This window comes from Brassica napus, unplaced genomic scaffold (assembly GCF_020379485.1).
Source record: "Brassica napus cultivar Da-Ae unplaced genomic scaffold, Da-Ae ScsIHWf_190;HRSCAF=336, whole genome shotgun sequence".
Classification (NCBI taxonomy): domain Eukaryota; kingdom Viridiplantae; phylum Streptophyta; class Magnoliopsida; order Brassicales; family Brassicaceae; genus Brassica; species Brassica napus.
Window position 1 is genome coordinate 11501 of NW_026015326.1, and position 14911 is coordinate 26411.

General features: G+C 40.4%; 1 pseudogene; it reads left to right on the plus strand.

Annotated features, from left to right (window-relative positions):
* The first annotated feature begins 11322 nt into the window (after positions 1-11322).
* Positions 11323-14039, plus strand: LOC125599583 (annotated as a pseudogene).
* Positions 14040-14911: the final 872 nt, after the last annotated feature.

Sequence of the window (14911 nt, forward strand, 5' to 3'; positions counted from 1 at the left end):
TGGACCATAAGTGACTTTTCTGCCTATGGGATGTTGTCTGGATGGACTACACATGGGAGATTAGCTTGTCCATATTGTAATGGAACGACAGATGCGTTTCAACTGAAGAATGGTAGGAAGACAAGTTGGTTTGATTGTCACCGTCGATTTCTTCCCATTGGCCATCCGTACCGAAGAAACAAGAATTTGTTTAGGCACAAAAGGGTTGTGAGAGACACTCCTCCTCCATATCTAACTGGAGAACAAATTGAAGCGCAAATCGACTACTACGGAGCTAACGAAACAGTTCGTTGGGGTGGTAATTGGCATGTCCCTCGTAATATGCCTGATTCTTACGGTGTTCATCACAACTGGCACAAGAAGAGTATATTTTGGGAGTTGCCATATTGGAAGGATCTTCTTCTGCGCCACAACCTCGATGTGATGCATATAGAGAAGAATTTCTTTGAGAACATCATGAATACAATATTGAATGTCCCAGGGAAGACAAAAGACAACATAAAATCAAGGTTGGACTTGCCGGATATTTGCTCAAGAAGCGAGTTACATATAAAAAGCAATGGACAAGTTCCAGTTCCGATATTCAGATTGTCTTCGGAAAAAAGTCGGTGTTGTTCAACTGGGTGGCATCAGAAGTGAAGTTCCCCGATGGGTATGTTTCAAATCTCTCTAGATGTGTTGAAAAGGGTCAAAAGTTCTCTGGGATGAAGAGTCATGATTGTCATGTCTTTATGCAACGACTACTGCCCTTTGCATTTGCGGAGCTACTTCCAACAAACGTACATGAAGCACTTGCAGGTAGTGTTTTATAGCGCAATAATTTTATAACGGTTTAGTTTGCAAAATAATATATGACTAACAATGTGTTTAATTGTTTTTGGAATATAAAAGGCATTGGAGCATTTTTCAGGGATCTGAGCACACACACTCTTAAAGAAGAAGTTGTGGAACAGCTTCAGGAGAACATTCCCATCTTATTGTGCAACTTGGAGAAGATATTTCCTCCCGGATTTTTTGACGTCATGGAGCATCTAGCTGTCCACCTCCCATATGAGGCGTTGCTTCGTGGACCTGTACATTACGGATGGATGTATCAGTATGAGCGAGCCATGAAATATTTGAAGGGAAAAGCAAGGAACCTCGCCAAAGTTGAAGGTTCTATAATTGCTGGAAGTTTGACGGAAGAAGTTTCTCACTTCACATCGTACTACTTTGCGTCAAAAGTACGTACCCGGAGAAGAGCTCCAAGAAGATATGATGATGGTGGTGTTGCGCCAACATATGCAGTTGCTGGTGTTCCAGATCTCTTTAGCCAGATTGGGCGACTCGGAGGGAAGTCAAAAGAGGTTTGGTGGTCGAGTGAACAAGATGCTCATAGTGCACACACCTATATTCTACTCAATTGCGAGGATCCATTGATGCGTTATTTTGAAAGGTAACATATATGGACACTTCTAAACACATATAATTGCGAGAGATTCATTCATATAAAATGTGATTTTACAGCCTATTTGTTTCTCAAGTCGAAGAAACATTTCCTGGTATATCCACAAGTGACGTAGACAAAAGGAAAGATCAACACTTTATTAAGTGGTTGAGGAATCAGGTATTAATTAACTCAAACTCTTTTTCCTACATGATCTGTATTTCAACGTTCTCTTTATTTTTGCAGGTTGATTATGACGACGATGCAGATTATCCTAAGTGGTTACACGAAGTAATTCAATCTCCACTTGTAAAGGTCACCACATCACAGATGTATTTCACACGAGGCTATACTTTTCACACATATGAGTATGGTAGACAGCAGGCGACCAGTTACTATGAATATGTGTGAAAGGGGAAACAGATTTCTATGGGATCTTGATGGAGATTATTGAAGTCGAATTCCTAGGGATATTGAAGCTGAAATGCGTCCTCTTCAAATGTGAATGGTTCGACCCCGTCGTCAACAGAGGTGTTCGGTTTAACAAATTCGGTGTAGTTGCTGTCAACGGTGGATGAAGGTACAACAAATTTGAGCCTTTCATCTTAGCTTCACAAGCAGACCAAGTTAGCTTCCTTCCATACCCTCGATGAGAGATTCGGGTATAAATTGGTTAGCCGTGATCAAAGTTACACCTCGAGGATGAATCATCAGTGGAGAAGAACCACCTTTGCAAGAAGAACAGATAAATGAAGTCGAGGAACCTGAACAAGAAATTGATGACATCCTTCTCATTGATCCGCATAATCACGAGTACGAAGATCTTACCGACGATGCCACAGAGGAAGCTGTTGAAGACGAGTTTAATGAAAATGATGATGTTTCTAGTGATGACGAGAATGTCGATGTTTCGGATTGATGTATTTGATTTTGTGTAAGGTAATGTGGGAGTTTGTTTTATAAATAAGATATTGAGATAATAAGTTAAGGAATGGGGTTTGGAGTGGAAAAAATAGATTGAGGTGAAAGAATATATCGAGTTTAAAGGGTAGATGGGTTTGAGGTTTGGAATATATGAAGTAGAAGATAAGGAAGATGGGGTTTGGGGTTTCGGATTTTAGGGATTTAAACATAATACTCGGTAATTCCTCGTAAATAAACGTGGATATTACGACGAAATATAAAAATAAAGAACGCGGGGCTCGTTAATTTCACGTAAGAAGAAATCATCGTAAAGCACTCGTAAGCCAACGAGGAAATAACGACGAAATATAAAAATAAAGAACGCGAGGCTCGTTAATTTCACGTAAGCGCAAATCGTCGTAAATACCTCGTAACCAAAAAAAGAAAGAAAGCTGGCCTTGCTAATTCCTCGCAGAATAAAAACTAGAAAAAAAAAGAAGAGAAGAGAAGAAAGATACTAGAATCACATGTGGCGTGACTTACGTAAGTCTAGCCCACATGTGTTCCAATATCTTACTTCTCTTCTTCTTTTTTTTTCAAATATTTCTAATTTGAAAAGCATTTTGCTGAGTTATGTGATTTGAGATAGGGTGTGATTTGTGAGTTTGTGTGTGATTTGTGAGTTTGTGTGCGGTTTGAGAAGGAAAGTTGCGGGTATTTATAGAAAAGCGGGACTCGCTAATTCGTCGTAAAATGTTGACTCGTAAATTCCACGTAAGCTTAATCGTCGTAAAAAACTCGTAAACCTGAACGCGGGCCTTTGTAATTCCTCGCTACTTCCTCGTACAATAAAACACGGGTCTTTGTAATTCCTCGTAAAGCTAAACACGGGCCTTTATAATTACTCGTAACTTTACGAGGAAATAACGAGGATAAGTAATCTTATATATACTCCCGAGCGCTCACTCTTTCTTTCCTCTCCACTTCCTCTCCACTTCCTTTTTATTTCGTAGCAATGGTAAGTCTCTCTAATTCCTCTCTAATTTGATTAGTTTAGGATAGATTAGGTGGTTAGTATGGGAATTTAGATAGGTTTACGGGTTTTATGTTAATTAGTGTTGATTAGGTGGATTATGTAGGGAATTATACTGTTGATGTTAATTTTAAAAATTAAATTTTTTTCCAGACGATTCGAAAGAACAGACTTATTCCCCATTACAGACAGATGTTCGGTGAGCCTGGTAGTCGTTTAGACCTGTCGTCTTCTTCAGCTCCCGGTTCTTCTTCAGCTCCCGGTTCTTCTTCAGCTCCCAGTTCTTCGGGTCCGGAGACTGTCCCCGAGACTCAGCCTTCTCAGAGAGTCTCTCGGTCGCCTTCTCCTAGTGCACCATCGGTTCCTCCTGTGCCTCCTCCGATGGCTCCTCCGATGCCCGCCGATGTTCATCCCGATTTGATGGTGCCTACGAGTGCTTCTTACTCGCAGTACACTGTCGAGGACATTCTCCGTCTGCCAGGCAGAGAAGGTTTACCAGTCATCGATCCCGACCGACCGGACGGAACTTTGTGGTATGTTACATTAATTTTTTTTTAATTCGTTTAAAATTCTTTTATAACATTAAAAAATAATTTATATTTTAAATTTTTTTTTCCAGGTTTGGGGTTGACAGATGTCTTGCGTCGGACGTAACCGACACGATCAAAGGTTACTTCTCCATGCTACATCCGAACTGGAGTAAGACGCCTCACTACGTCAGAAAGACGTGGTTCAAAATTTACGCTGTAAGTTTCTATTAATTAATTATATATACTTTAATTTTTTCATGATTTATATATATTTCTTTTAAAAAAACTAATTATTTATTTAATTTTTTCCACAGCAAAAATATCTTTGGGCCTCGGGGGTCACTGAGAGGGTGAGGAAAGCAGTTTACGCGAAGGCGAAAGTTCGCTTGTTGGACACGATCTCCAACTGGAAGGGTGACTGGATCGTGAAGGGATATGAGCGTGGCAAACCCGCTGAGCTCACCACGGATGTGTGGGATGGCCTCATCCGTTATTGGCGTCTTCCTGATTCCATTAGAATTGCCCAGTCTTGCTCTAACTCCCGTAACACGGTCGATGAGCACGGGAACGGGCCGATGCTTCACACTACGGGCCAAAAACCCCACGCCGGTGTCCGTATGGAAATGGTAATTAAATATTTTATTAAATAAATTTTTTAATATATATATATATATTTTTATTCTAACTTTCTTAAATGTTTTTTAGGCCAAAGAGACGGGACATCTCCCGTCTCTTATGGAATTTTACGAGAGGACCCACAAGAACAAGGCGGGCATATTTGTAGATGGCAAGTCCGAGCAAATCTACAACGACGTGGTTGCTCGGGTTGAAGACCGCCAGACCCAGCTGACCCAGCAGTCTACCGACGGATTACCCGTCACCTTATCCACACTTGAAGTGGATAAGATTTACGAGGGGGTAAATTTTTAAAATTTTAATTTTTTATTATTCATTTAATTTAACTTTAAATTTTTACTAACAATATTTATTTTTTGTTTTTAAGGTTGTCCCTAAAAAAAAGAGACGGACGTTGGGGATTGGTTCCGTCAACGATGTTCCGAGAGCGACATCGTCTTATGGTCAGCGACGGGATGATGAAGTCACTGAGCTACGTAACGAGTTGGCCTCGACAAAAGCTCGTATAGGTGGAGTCGAGGGCTTCTTTGACGTTATAGCGGCCACAAATCCGGAATGAGAGTCCATGTTGAGGAACATGCGACAACAACATCTCATTCTAGGCGAGTCATCCGACACACATAACGAGGCGGATGTTGCGAGGAGTGAGGAATTCTACCAGGCAATGAACGACCCTTAGTTCTTTTTTTTCCGGTTGTTGTATTATAAATTCAAAACTTATTTATATATAAAATATTTTCGTATTGATTTTTATTTTAAATTATAATTTTGTTAATAAATTAAATAATTTTAATTATTTTTTAATTATTTTTTAAATTCTGTAAAATAAAAAAAACGAAGTAAATTCGTAGCTAATTTACGACCTATTTACGTGGAAACTTTACGAGTATATGATGAGAAAAAATAAACGAGTATTTTACGAGGAAACGTTTACGAGGAAATGACGAGGAAAGATAAACGAGTATTTTACAAGGAAATACTTTTGTGGTAGTTACGTGTATTTTACGTGGAAATACTTTCGTGGTAGTTACGTGTAGTTTACGAGGAACACGTTTCGAGGTATTTACGAGGAAATATAGCGACCTCCTTACGTGGAATATTTACGTGGTCTTAACGACGAAATGATGTACTTCGTCTTTACGACGAAATATTTTTCTCGCTAAGTTACGACGGATTGGCGAGAAAATATATGTTACGAAGAACGAGTAACGACAAAACCTGTTTCCTCGCTAATTCCTCGTAAAGCCTCTTTTACGACGAACTGACGACGAAAACCGCCCTCGTTAAACTTATGTTTTCTTGTAGTGATTTCTTATGTTTTGCTTTAAAATTTTAGCTTTTACTTCAGGTATACTTTAGGATGTGATACAAATTAGCAATGAAACTGATGTGTTATAACCAAACCCGACTCATACTTACAAATTTACTAGAATGAGACTTAGGGTGTGATACAAAATTACTCGATCTGTACTTACAAATTAAACTAGAATAGAACCTCGGGTGTGATACAAATTAAAATTGAAATCCGAAATATCCGAACCAAATCCCAGAGGATACCCTGCACAAGCCTAATATAAATATTATGATTTTCTTTACCATTTCTTCACGTTTTGAAGATTCCTTGGACCTACCAACCCTTGTTATCTTTGTATACAACCAAAAAAATTATGGAGTCACTACCAAACGTGGCCGTCGGGTTAAGGTACTTAAACTTCTTCCTTGCGTTACACTGAAATGGTCATGACTGTGAAAACGAGTAAAGACAGAAACATCTCAAGACTTAAGGTTAATCTCCTATAAAAAAATCAAATACCTCAAGGAGATGAGAAAACACTGAAAAGTAAGAAATAAAGAAAGAAAGAAAGAAAGAAAGAGAGAAGATGAACAAGGTGCATGGTCTGTTCTTGGTGGTCATTTTCTCTCTTGCTTATACACAGCTTGTTAAGTGTCAATCTAAGCCAAGTTGCCAAACTAAATGTGGCAACGTCTCAATCGAGTACCCTTTTGGCACTTCTCCAGATTGTTACTATGCGGGACATAGTACTTTCCTACTCACCTGTGATGAAACAAAAAACAAGCTATTCACTGGCAACCTGCAAGTGATCAACATTTCTCACACCGGCGAGCTACGCATCCTCAATTCAATATCCTACTCTTGCTACAACAGCACAGATCTGACTGATAGAATTATCTACAACACTACTCTGGTTGACTTCACTCTTTCCAACAAGAACAGTTTCACTGCCGTGGGTTGTAACACTTACGCGGTCATGACCACGACTATTAGGTTATGGAATGCTTGAATATTATTATCACGTAATGTGTACATATATATGAGAGTACATGATCAAATAAGGAAGGTAATATACAGCACTAAAGAGAGAGACGTTAGTGCATAATCCTAGGAAGTCTAATATATACTTTCTATATCTCTTACACACCCCCACAAGACGGACGGTCGGGAGAGAGTCCGATCTTGAGCATCAGTCTTTCAAATGCAGGTCGAGGAAGAGGCTTTGTAAGAAGATCGGCAAGTTGATCATGGCTGGAGACATGGGAGACTCGAAGTTGACCTGCTTGTATGTATTGTCGAACAAAATGATAATCTAATGCCAAGTGCTTCATGCGGGAGTGAAATACGGGGTTTGCGGCTAAGTAGGTGGCACCAATATTATCACAGTAAATGACTGGTAGGGTAGGAGATTTGATCCCAAGCTCAGTGAGGAGTGAAGCTACCCAGCACACTTCTGCAGTAGTAGAAGCGAGAGACCTGTATTCGGCTTCTGTCGAGGAGCGTGACACGCCACTCTGTTTCTTGGAGGACCATGCGATAGGGTTACGGCCAAGGTAGACAATGTACGCACCAGTGGAGGTATAATCATCCTTGTTTCCAGCCCAATCAGCGTCTGTAAATGCATGAAGAGATGGAGTGTTGTTGGCATGAAGGCGGATGCCTTTGGTCATAGTACCAGCAAGATATCTGAGGATTCTTTTGACTGCATTCCAGTGTTCATCGGTCGGTTTGTGCATGTATTGAGACATCTTGTTGACTGGAAAAGAAATGTCCGGTCTGGTGAGAGAGAGATATTGGAGACTGCCAACAACTGCTCGGTACTCAGTAGGATCGGCTAGAGGAATTCCAGAAAACAGAGTAATAGGTGTAGTGGAGCACATTGGCGTAGCAGTAGGTTTGCAACTCTCCATCTTTGTCCTATGAAGTAAATCTGCAATATAGCGAGTTTGAGTTAGTAGCATGCCTGTAGAGGATCTCGTTACTTCTATACCAAGAAAAAAAGATAGATCATCCAAGTCTTTAAGAGAAAAACGTTGAGATAGGGAGGAGATAAACTGGGACAAATGTGATTGACTGTTGCCAGTTACTATTAAATCATCCACATAAACAAGCATATAAAGAAGAACTCCCTGTTTTCTGTATATGAATAATGAAGCATCAGCCACGGAATTAAAGAATCCCGCCTGTAGAAGAAACTGCTTGAGCTCATTATACCAAGCTCGGGGAGCTTGTTTGAGCCCATAAATGGCTTTGCGAAGTCTGCAGACTGCATTGGGGTTGTCTTTGTTGATGAACCCTGGTGGTTGTGCCATATATACTTCATCTTTGAGTGTGCCTTGTAAGAAAGCATTGTTGACATCAAGTTGGCGGATGGGCCAGTTTGAGGAAACCGCAGTGCCTAATACTGTCCGGATGGTGGCTGGTTTAACTACGGGACTGAAGGTGTCATGGTAGTCAATTCCCGGCTTTTGTGTGAAGCCTTTGGCGACTAGTCGAGCTTTGTATCTAGCAATAGTCCCATCCGGATTTCTCTTGATTGTGAATATCCATTTGCAACCTACAACATTAAAACGAGAATCATCAGTCAAGTTCTCAAGATCCCAAGTATGATTACCAATTTGAGCATCGTATTCATCAGTCATGGCTTTCCGCCAGTGGGGACTCTTTAGAGCTTGAGCAACTGTTGTAGGTGGTGTTTCCGTTGTTTGAACCACTTTGGTGTGAAGATTCAGCTTTTGGACCGGTTTGCGAGGACGAGTGCTCTGTCTGGTCGGAGGAAGAGGACGATCTTGCGGAGGTTGCTGTGGGTTTGGTGGAGCAGGATCCGCTGAAGTTGTTGTCTGTGGCGTAGTGGTAGTAGACATGGGGTTTGTCATGTCAGGCAGTGTCGAAGACGGTTCTGGAGGAGCCTGTGTGGGATGCGTATGTCCTTCTTGTGGTGGAGGAACAGAACCTGCAGGATTAGTATGTATAGACACAAGCTTGACAGGAGGGTAAGTTGGAGTATCCATATCATCAGTATCATCAGACTCAAGATGCACAGGTAGAGAAAAAGGAAAAACATGTTCATGGAAGACTACATGTCTGGACGTGTAAATCCGAGACGTTGCTCTATCTAAACAAAAATATGCACTTTGTGTAATAGAGTAGCCTAAAAAGACACAAGGTGTTGATTTGGCATCCAACTTATGAGATGTGTAAGGTCGGAGCCAAGGAAAACATAAACATCCAAATACTCTCAGCTTTTGAAAATTTGGACTATGTCCATGAAGAGTTTGAAAAGGATTTTTAAACTCTAAAGCCGAGGAAGGCATTCTGTTAATCAAGTAAACAGCCGCTGCAAACGCAAATGTCCAATAGGACCGTGGCATCGATGCATGAGACAGGAGGGAAAGTCCTGTTTCAACAATATGTCGATGACGACGTTCTGCGATGCCATTATGTTCTGGTGTATGCGGCGGGCTTGTCATATGAGAAATGCCATGTTTTGCCAAAAAATCTCGCAGTCCAATATATTCACCCCCATTGTCAGTGTATAAGGTTCTTAGCTTGGTTTGAAATCGATTTTCAACCAATGCTTTAAACCGAGTGAAAACATCAAAGACTTGCGATTTAAGCTTTAAAGGATACAACCATGTGTATCTAGTGTAGTGATCTACAAAAATAACGTAATATTTGAAACCATCAACTGAAATTATAGGAGATGTCCAAACATCTGAAAACACTACATCTAGAGGTTGAGAAGAACGAAGAGTAGAGTTTTGAAAAGGTAACTTATGCATTTTATTAATCGAACAAGCATTGCATGGCTGAGCCATTAAAGCGTTTGAAACAAGAGGTAACTGAAATTGAGAAACTACTTTTTGAAGAATTGAAAAAGCTGGATGTCCCAAACGGGAATGCCAATCCGACAAGGTTGTCTTCACGGCAGAAGCAAATGCAAGAGAAGGTTTCGATGAGTTTGAGTGTGGCCAATGGTACGTTCCATCTCTAGGTTTCCCTTCGAGACGTAGTGTCCCTGTGTCCAAGTCCCTCACCTGAAAGAACGTTGGGGTAAAAGTAACAGAAACACCATTAGCAGTACACAATTGAAAAACAGAGATTAAATTTTTTTCAAGAGCAGGAACACATAAAACTTTATTTAAAAAGAAAGGTCGAGTATATGAGGGAAGTGAGAGGGAACCAGAGTGAGAGATGTTGAGGCCTGAACCATCTCCAAGTAACACACCATCACCACCACTGTATGGATTGTGGAGCGATAGGTTTGCTAAGTCAGAGGTCATATGGTGAGACGCCCCGGAGTCAAGTAACCATGTGGAGGAGTCAGACATCATGGCAGGATTAGCCGTCGGTGGCCATTGCTGAAATGGTGAAACATTGTTCCATGGACCGTTATTCCTCTGTGGAGTGTGCGCCTGTTGATTTGGTGCAGGACCACGGACGATATGAAACTGAGGACAGTACTTTGCACTGTGACCTTGTTGCCCACATGCTTGGCACCTGCCTAGATAGGGCTTCGTGAAGCGAGGTTGGTTGGTGTTCGGATTGTTGCGAGCCTGATTGTTGTTATTGTTGTTGCGCCTCCATTGTTGGTTGTTGTTCTGAGAGTAGCGAGTATCAGTAGCGTGGGCAACAATCGGTGTGACTGGAGCCGATTCACTAGACATGATGATGGCTTCTCTATTAAGTAACCGCTCATGAAGTTCCGCGTAGGAGATAGCTGTATCGCGGCCATGAATTGCGTCGACTTCCGGTTTGTAGTCATCACTGAGGCCAGCAAGGATCCTTTCAACGAGATCTTCATGATCCATAGGTTTACCCAAGAGGGCCAAATCATCGGCTTTGGATTTGATGAGGCGTAGATACTCGCTGATTGTCTTGGTGCCCTTAACACAGCGCTCGATCTGAAGTTTGAGTTGTCTGATATGGCCACGAGAGGCGTTTCCAAAGGTTGTGGTGAGCGTGTCCCAAACTTCTTTGGTTGTGTTAGCACTAGACACCACGGACTGAACAGCCAGAGAGATAGAGCCGATGATGGAGCTGTAAAGGAGACGATCTTGACGGCGCCATGGAGCATGAGCCGGATTTGGAGATGAGACACCGTTGAGCATGATTGTGGCCGGAGGGGCAGTGTTGGTGTCTTCAATGAAGTGTTGGAGCTCGTGTCCTTCTAGCAGAGCTCGGACCTGGCGACTCCACATCACATAGTTCACAGTGGTGAGCTTGGTGACGCTAGACATGTTAACGGAGAGCAGAGTGCTCTGAGGATCTTGTGTATTGAACACAGAGGTACGCTCAGCAGTTGACTCAGACATGATAGGAGAGGATCAGAATGAAGAGATAAAGAGAGGAGAAGAGAAGACGGCGGAAAAAAAAAAATTGGAGCCTATAGCTCTGATACCATATTAGGTTATGGAATGCTTGAATATTATTATCACGTAATGTGTACATATATATGAGAGTACATGATCAAATAAGGAAGGTAATATACAGCACTAAAGAGAGAGACGTTAGTGCATAATCCTAGGAAGTCTAATATATACTTTCTATATCTCTTACAACGACTATTGGAGATCGAAGCTACTCAACTGGATGCTTGTCGTTATGCGATTCCACCCAAAAGGAAGACGGGCTGTGTTCTGGTGAAGGCTGCTGCCAGACCTCCGTCTCTAGTGACTTTAATCCTTGCTTCTACGCCTTTCTTGTCGAAGAAGGTATGTTTAGCTTCTCTCCTTCCCAAGATCTTCAGAATCTGCGGAATGTCACGGAGTTCCCTGTGGTACTGGATTGGTCTATCGGAAGCCATACAAGCGAGCAACTCGGAAACACAAGCATATGCGGTCAGAACAGCCTGTGTTTGGACTCTACTACAAGAACCGGGTATAACTGCAAATGTAAAGATGGTTACGATGGGAATCCTTATCTTCCAGACGGCTGTCAAGGTACTATGTTTTTACCTCTTTTGGTTTTTCTTTCTTTGATAAAATACCTTAAAATAGCAAATAATAAATTTGTATCATAAAATAACACATAATGAAAAAAGATCAAATTAGCATGTATCTCTATAGGATTAATTGGTTAAAAATTAGAGTTTAGATTTTAGAGGTGATATTTAGGGGTTTTGGTTTAGGTCTACAATTTAAAGTTTAGGGTATAAAATTTAAAATAATAATAATATTTAAAATAAATATTTGAAATTTAAAATTATATTAAATATATTATTCACCAAGAGTAATTTAGTTTTCTAACTCTTTAAATGCTATTTCAGACATTTTCTTCCTTATGGACCAATTTAGTGATAGAAATTTTATTTTTGCTTTTTAGGAGATTGTTCTTTCTTTCATATTTTTGATTGTTACTTCTGTTCCTCACACATTTTTTGTGCTGTTTTTTTTCTTTATTTGGGACAGACATAGATGAGTGTACTATCCATAAACATAACTGTTCAGATTCCAGCACCTGTGTAAACACGATGGGGCACTTCCTTTTTAGTTGCCCATCTGGTTTTGACTTGAATGCCACCACCAATGGCTGTATGCGTAAACACAAGCCTGAATACTACGGATGGAGTCAAAAATTTTTTGGTAAGCTCCCATCACTTGTTTTGGATTCTTTCATTTGTGAAAAAAATCTCGCTCTAAGTATCTCTGGGTTATGTGATCAGGAACAACCGTCAGCTTCTTGGCCATCTTGCTTGTCGTTAGCTGTGTACAACAGAAAATAAAGCACAGGAAAAACACCGAGCTCCGAAAACACTTCTTTGAGCAAAACGGTGGCGGCATGTTGAGACAGCGACTCTCAGGAGCAGGGCCATCAAACGTTGATGTCAAAATCTTTACTGAGGAAGGAATGAAGGAAGCAACTAATGGTTAGGTCGAAAGTAGAATCCTGGGGCAGGGAGGCCAGGGAACAGTCTACAAAGGGCTGCTATCTAGAGACTGAAGTTCCCTTGCTGGTCTACGAGTTCATAAACAGTGGCACTCTTTACGACCGCTTGCACGGTTCCATGTCTGATTCTTCTCTGACATGGGAACACCGCCTGAGGATAGCCGTAGAAATTGCTGGAACTCTAGCATATCTTCACTCCTCTGCTTCTATTCCAATCATCCACCGAGATGTCAAGACTGCTAATATACTCTTGGATGAAAACTTAACTGCAAAGGTAGCTGACTTTGGTGCTTCAAGGCTGATACCGATGGATAAAGAACAGCTCACAACTATGGTGCAAGGGACTCTAGGTTACCTAGACCCACAATACTACAACACAGGGTTGCTAAACGAGAAGAGTGATGTTTACAGCTTTGGGGTAGTTCTGATGGAACTGCTCACAGGTCAAAAGGCATTGTGCTTTGAAAAACCACAACAGTCAAAACATCTTGTGAATTATTTTGCTTCAGCCATGAAAGAAAATAGGTTGCACGAGGTCATTGATGGCCAAGTGATGAAAGAGAATAAGCAGAGGGAGATACATGAAGCTGCAAGAATTGCTGTTGAGTGTACAAGACTGATGGGAGTGGAGAGGCCAAGGATGAAAGAAGTAGCTGCACAGCTTGAGGCCTTGAGAGTCGGAAAAACCAAACATGAGGGGTCGGATCAGTATAATGAGCCAGAGGTGAATGAGCACTTGGTCGGTGTTGAAATCTTATCAGCACAAGGGGATACGAGTACCACTGGCTATGACAGCATCAAGAATGTAACAAGATTACACATTGAAGCTGGCCGTTGATTAAACTGTAGGCCACATTCCATTGGATCATGATCATGTTTCTTTTCTCTTACTTTTCATCCTAGCCCTCTCTTGTCCTCAACACAACTTATTTAAGGTTTTAGCAACACACTAACCTCTTAACACACACAAGATGTGTTTTTACACCTAACTTAGAGTTTTCTTTTACACCTCCACAGGGTCCAAACTACTTTGGGATTTGATTTGGACTTGAAGCATTCAGAGATCGATTGAAGAATGGAACTGTTGATCTCGGTTTGACCATTCAGGTAAAGTAAACAGCCTCAAAAACCAGAAGAGCTGCCAGAAGAAGTTGTCTGAGGCTGAAGAAGTTGTCTGAGGCTGAGCAAGATTGGCCTTTGTTGTAACTTGCATTATGTTCAATGATATTGTCTTCTTGTATGTTATTTTGGCTCTCTACTACATTTTCTGTAAAGGTTCAATTATAACTCATTCCAAAGATCCAAGTCAATAGATTCGCTGTTTATATAGATGTAAGCATGTTATGCAAGGTACTGAGTGGGGCAACAACTTATTTGACTTTGAAAGATATAATATAGTCGATGTGTTTGGCATTGTAATATATTTCAAACTTGTATGGTAATAATGTTTGGAGTTTGTAACTAAACATGTTCAATTTTTTCAGCTTGATGTTTTTCCTCGAGCTTAACAGCTGAAGATTCATAGTCATATGGTGCTGTTTATTTGGATACAGTGGGTTCAGCTTGCTGTTTTATTGTTGATTTGGAAACTAACTCCAATAAAATCCTTAACAAAAATCTATTGAAATAAGGATTTGAAGAGATTGTGGGATTTGGTTAAAATCCCTTGTTATTCAACTAAAGATTTTCAGAAAAAGTTTCAAATCATGTGTTATTCAATAAGGAGTTTGTGCAAAGTTATCAAATCTCACTTAAAATCATCTGTTATTCAATTAACCATTTATAAAAACCGTATGAAATTCAGTGTTAATCAAAGCTAAACATTATTTACAAAAAAAAATTGTGAAAAAGGAATTGAAGAGACTTCACATCATTTTCTAGTTAAAAACATCTTCATTAGAATAACATCTCTATAGGTGGTATTTGAAGAGAATAAAAAAAAAACATTCTTGAGAAATATTGTCGTTCATCTCTCTGTTCTATTTATTTCTTCCTGAAATCTTTCACCACCATTTTACAGTAGATAAATTGATGGTTTGAGCTGACACCTTGGATCACATCGAGCTGTTTTTTTCTCTACTCGGAATCTCATAAATGATGAACCAGTTCTTTTAAAATTCTTATTTAGCCATCTCTCTCATCTCTCTTGTTTTTCCTCCCAATATGTAAATGGGTAGCCTTCACAAGTTGAATTAGTGATA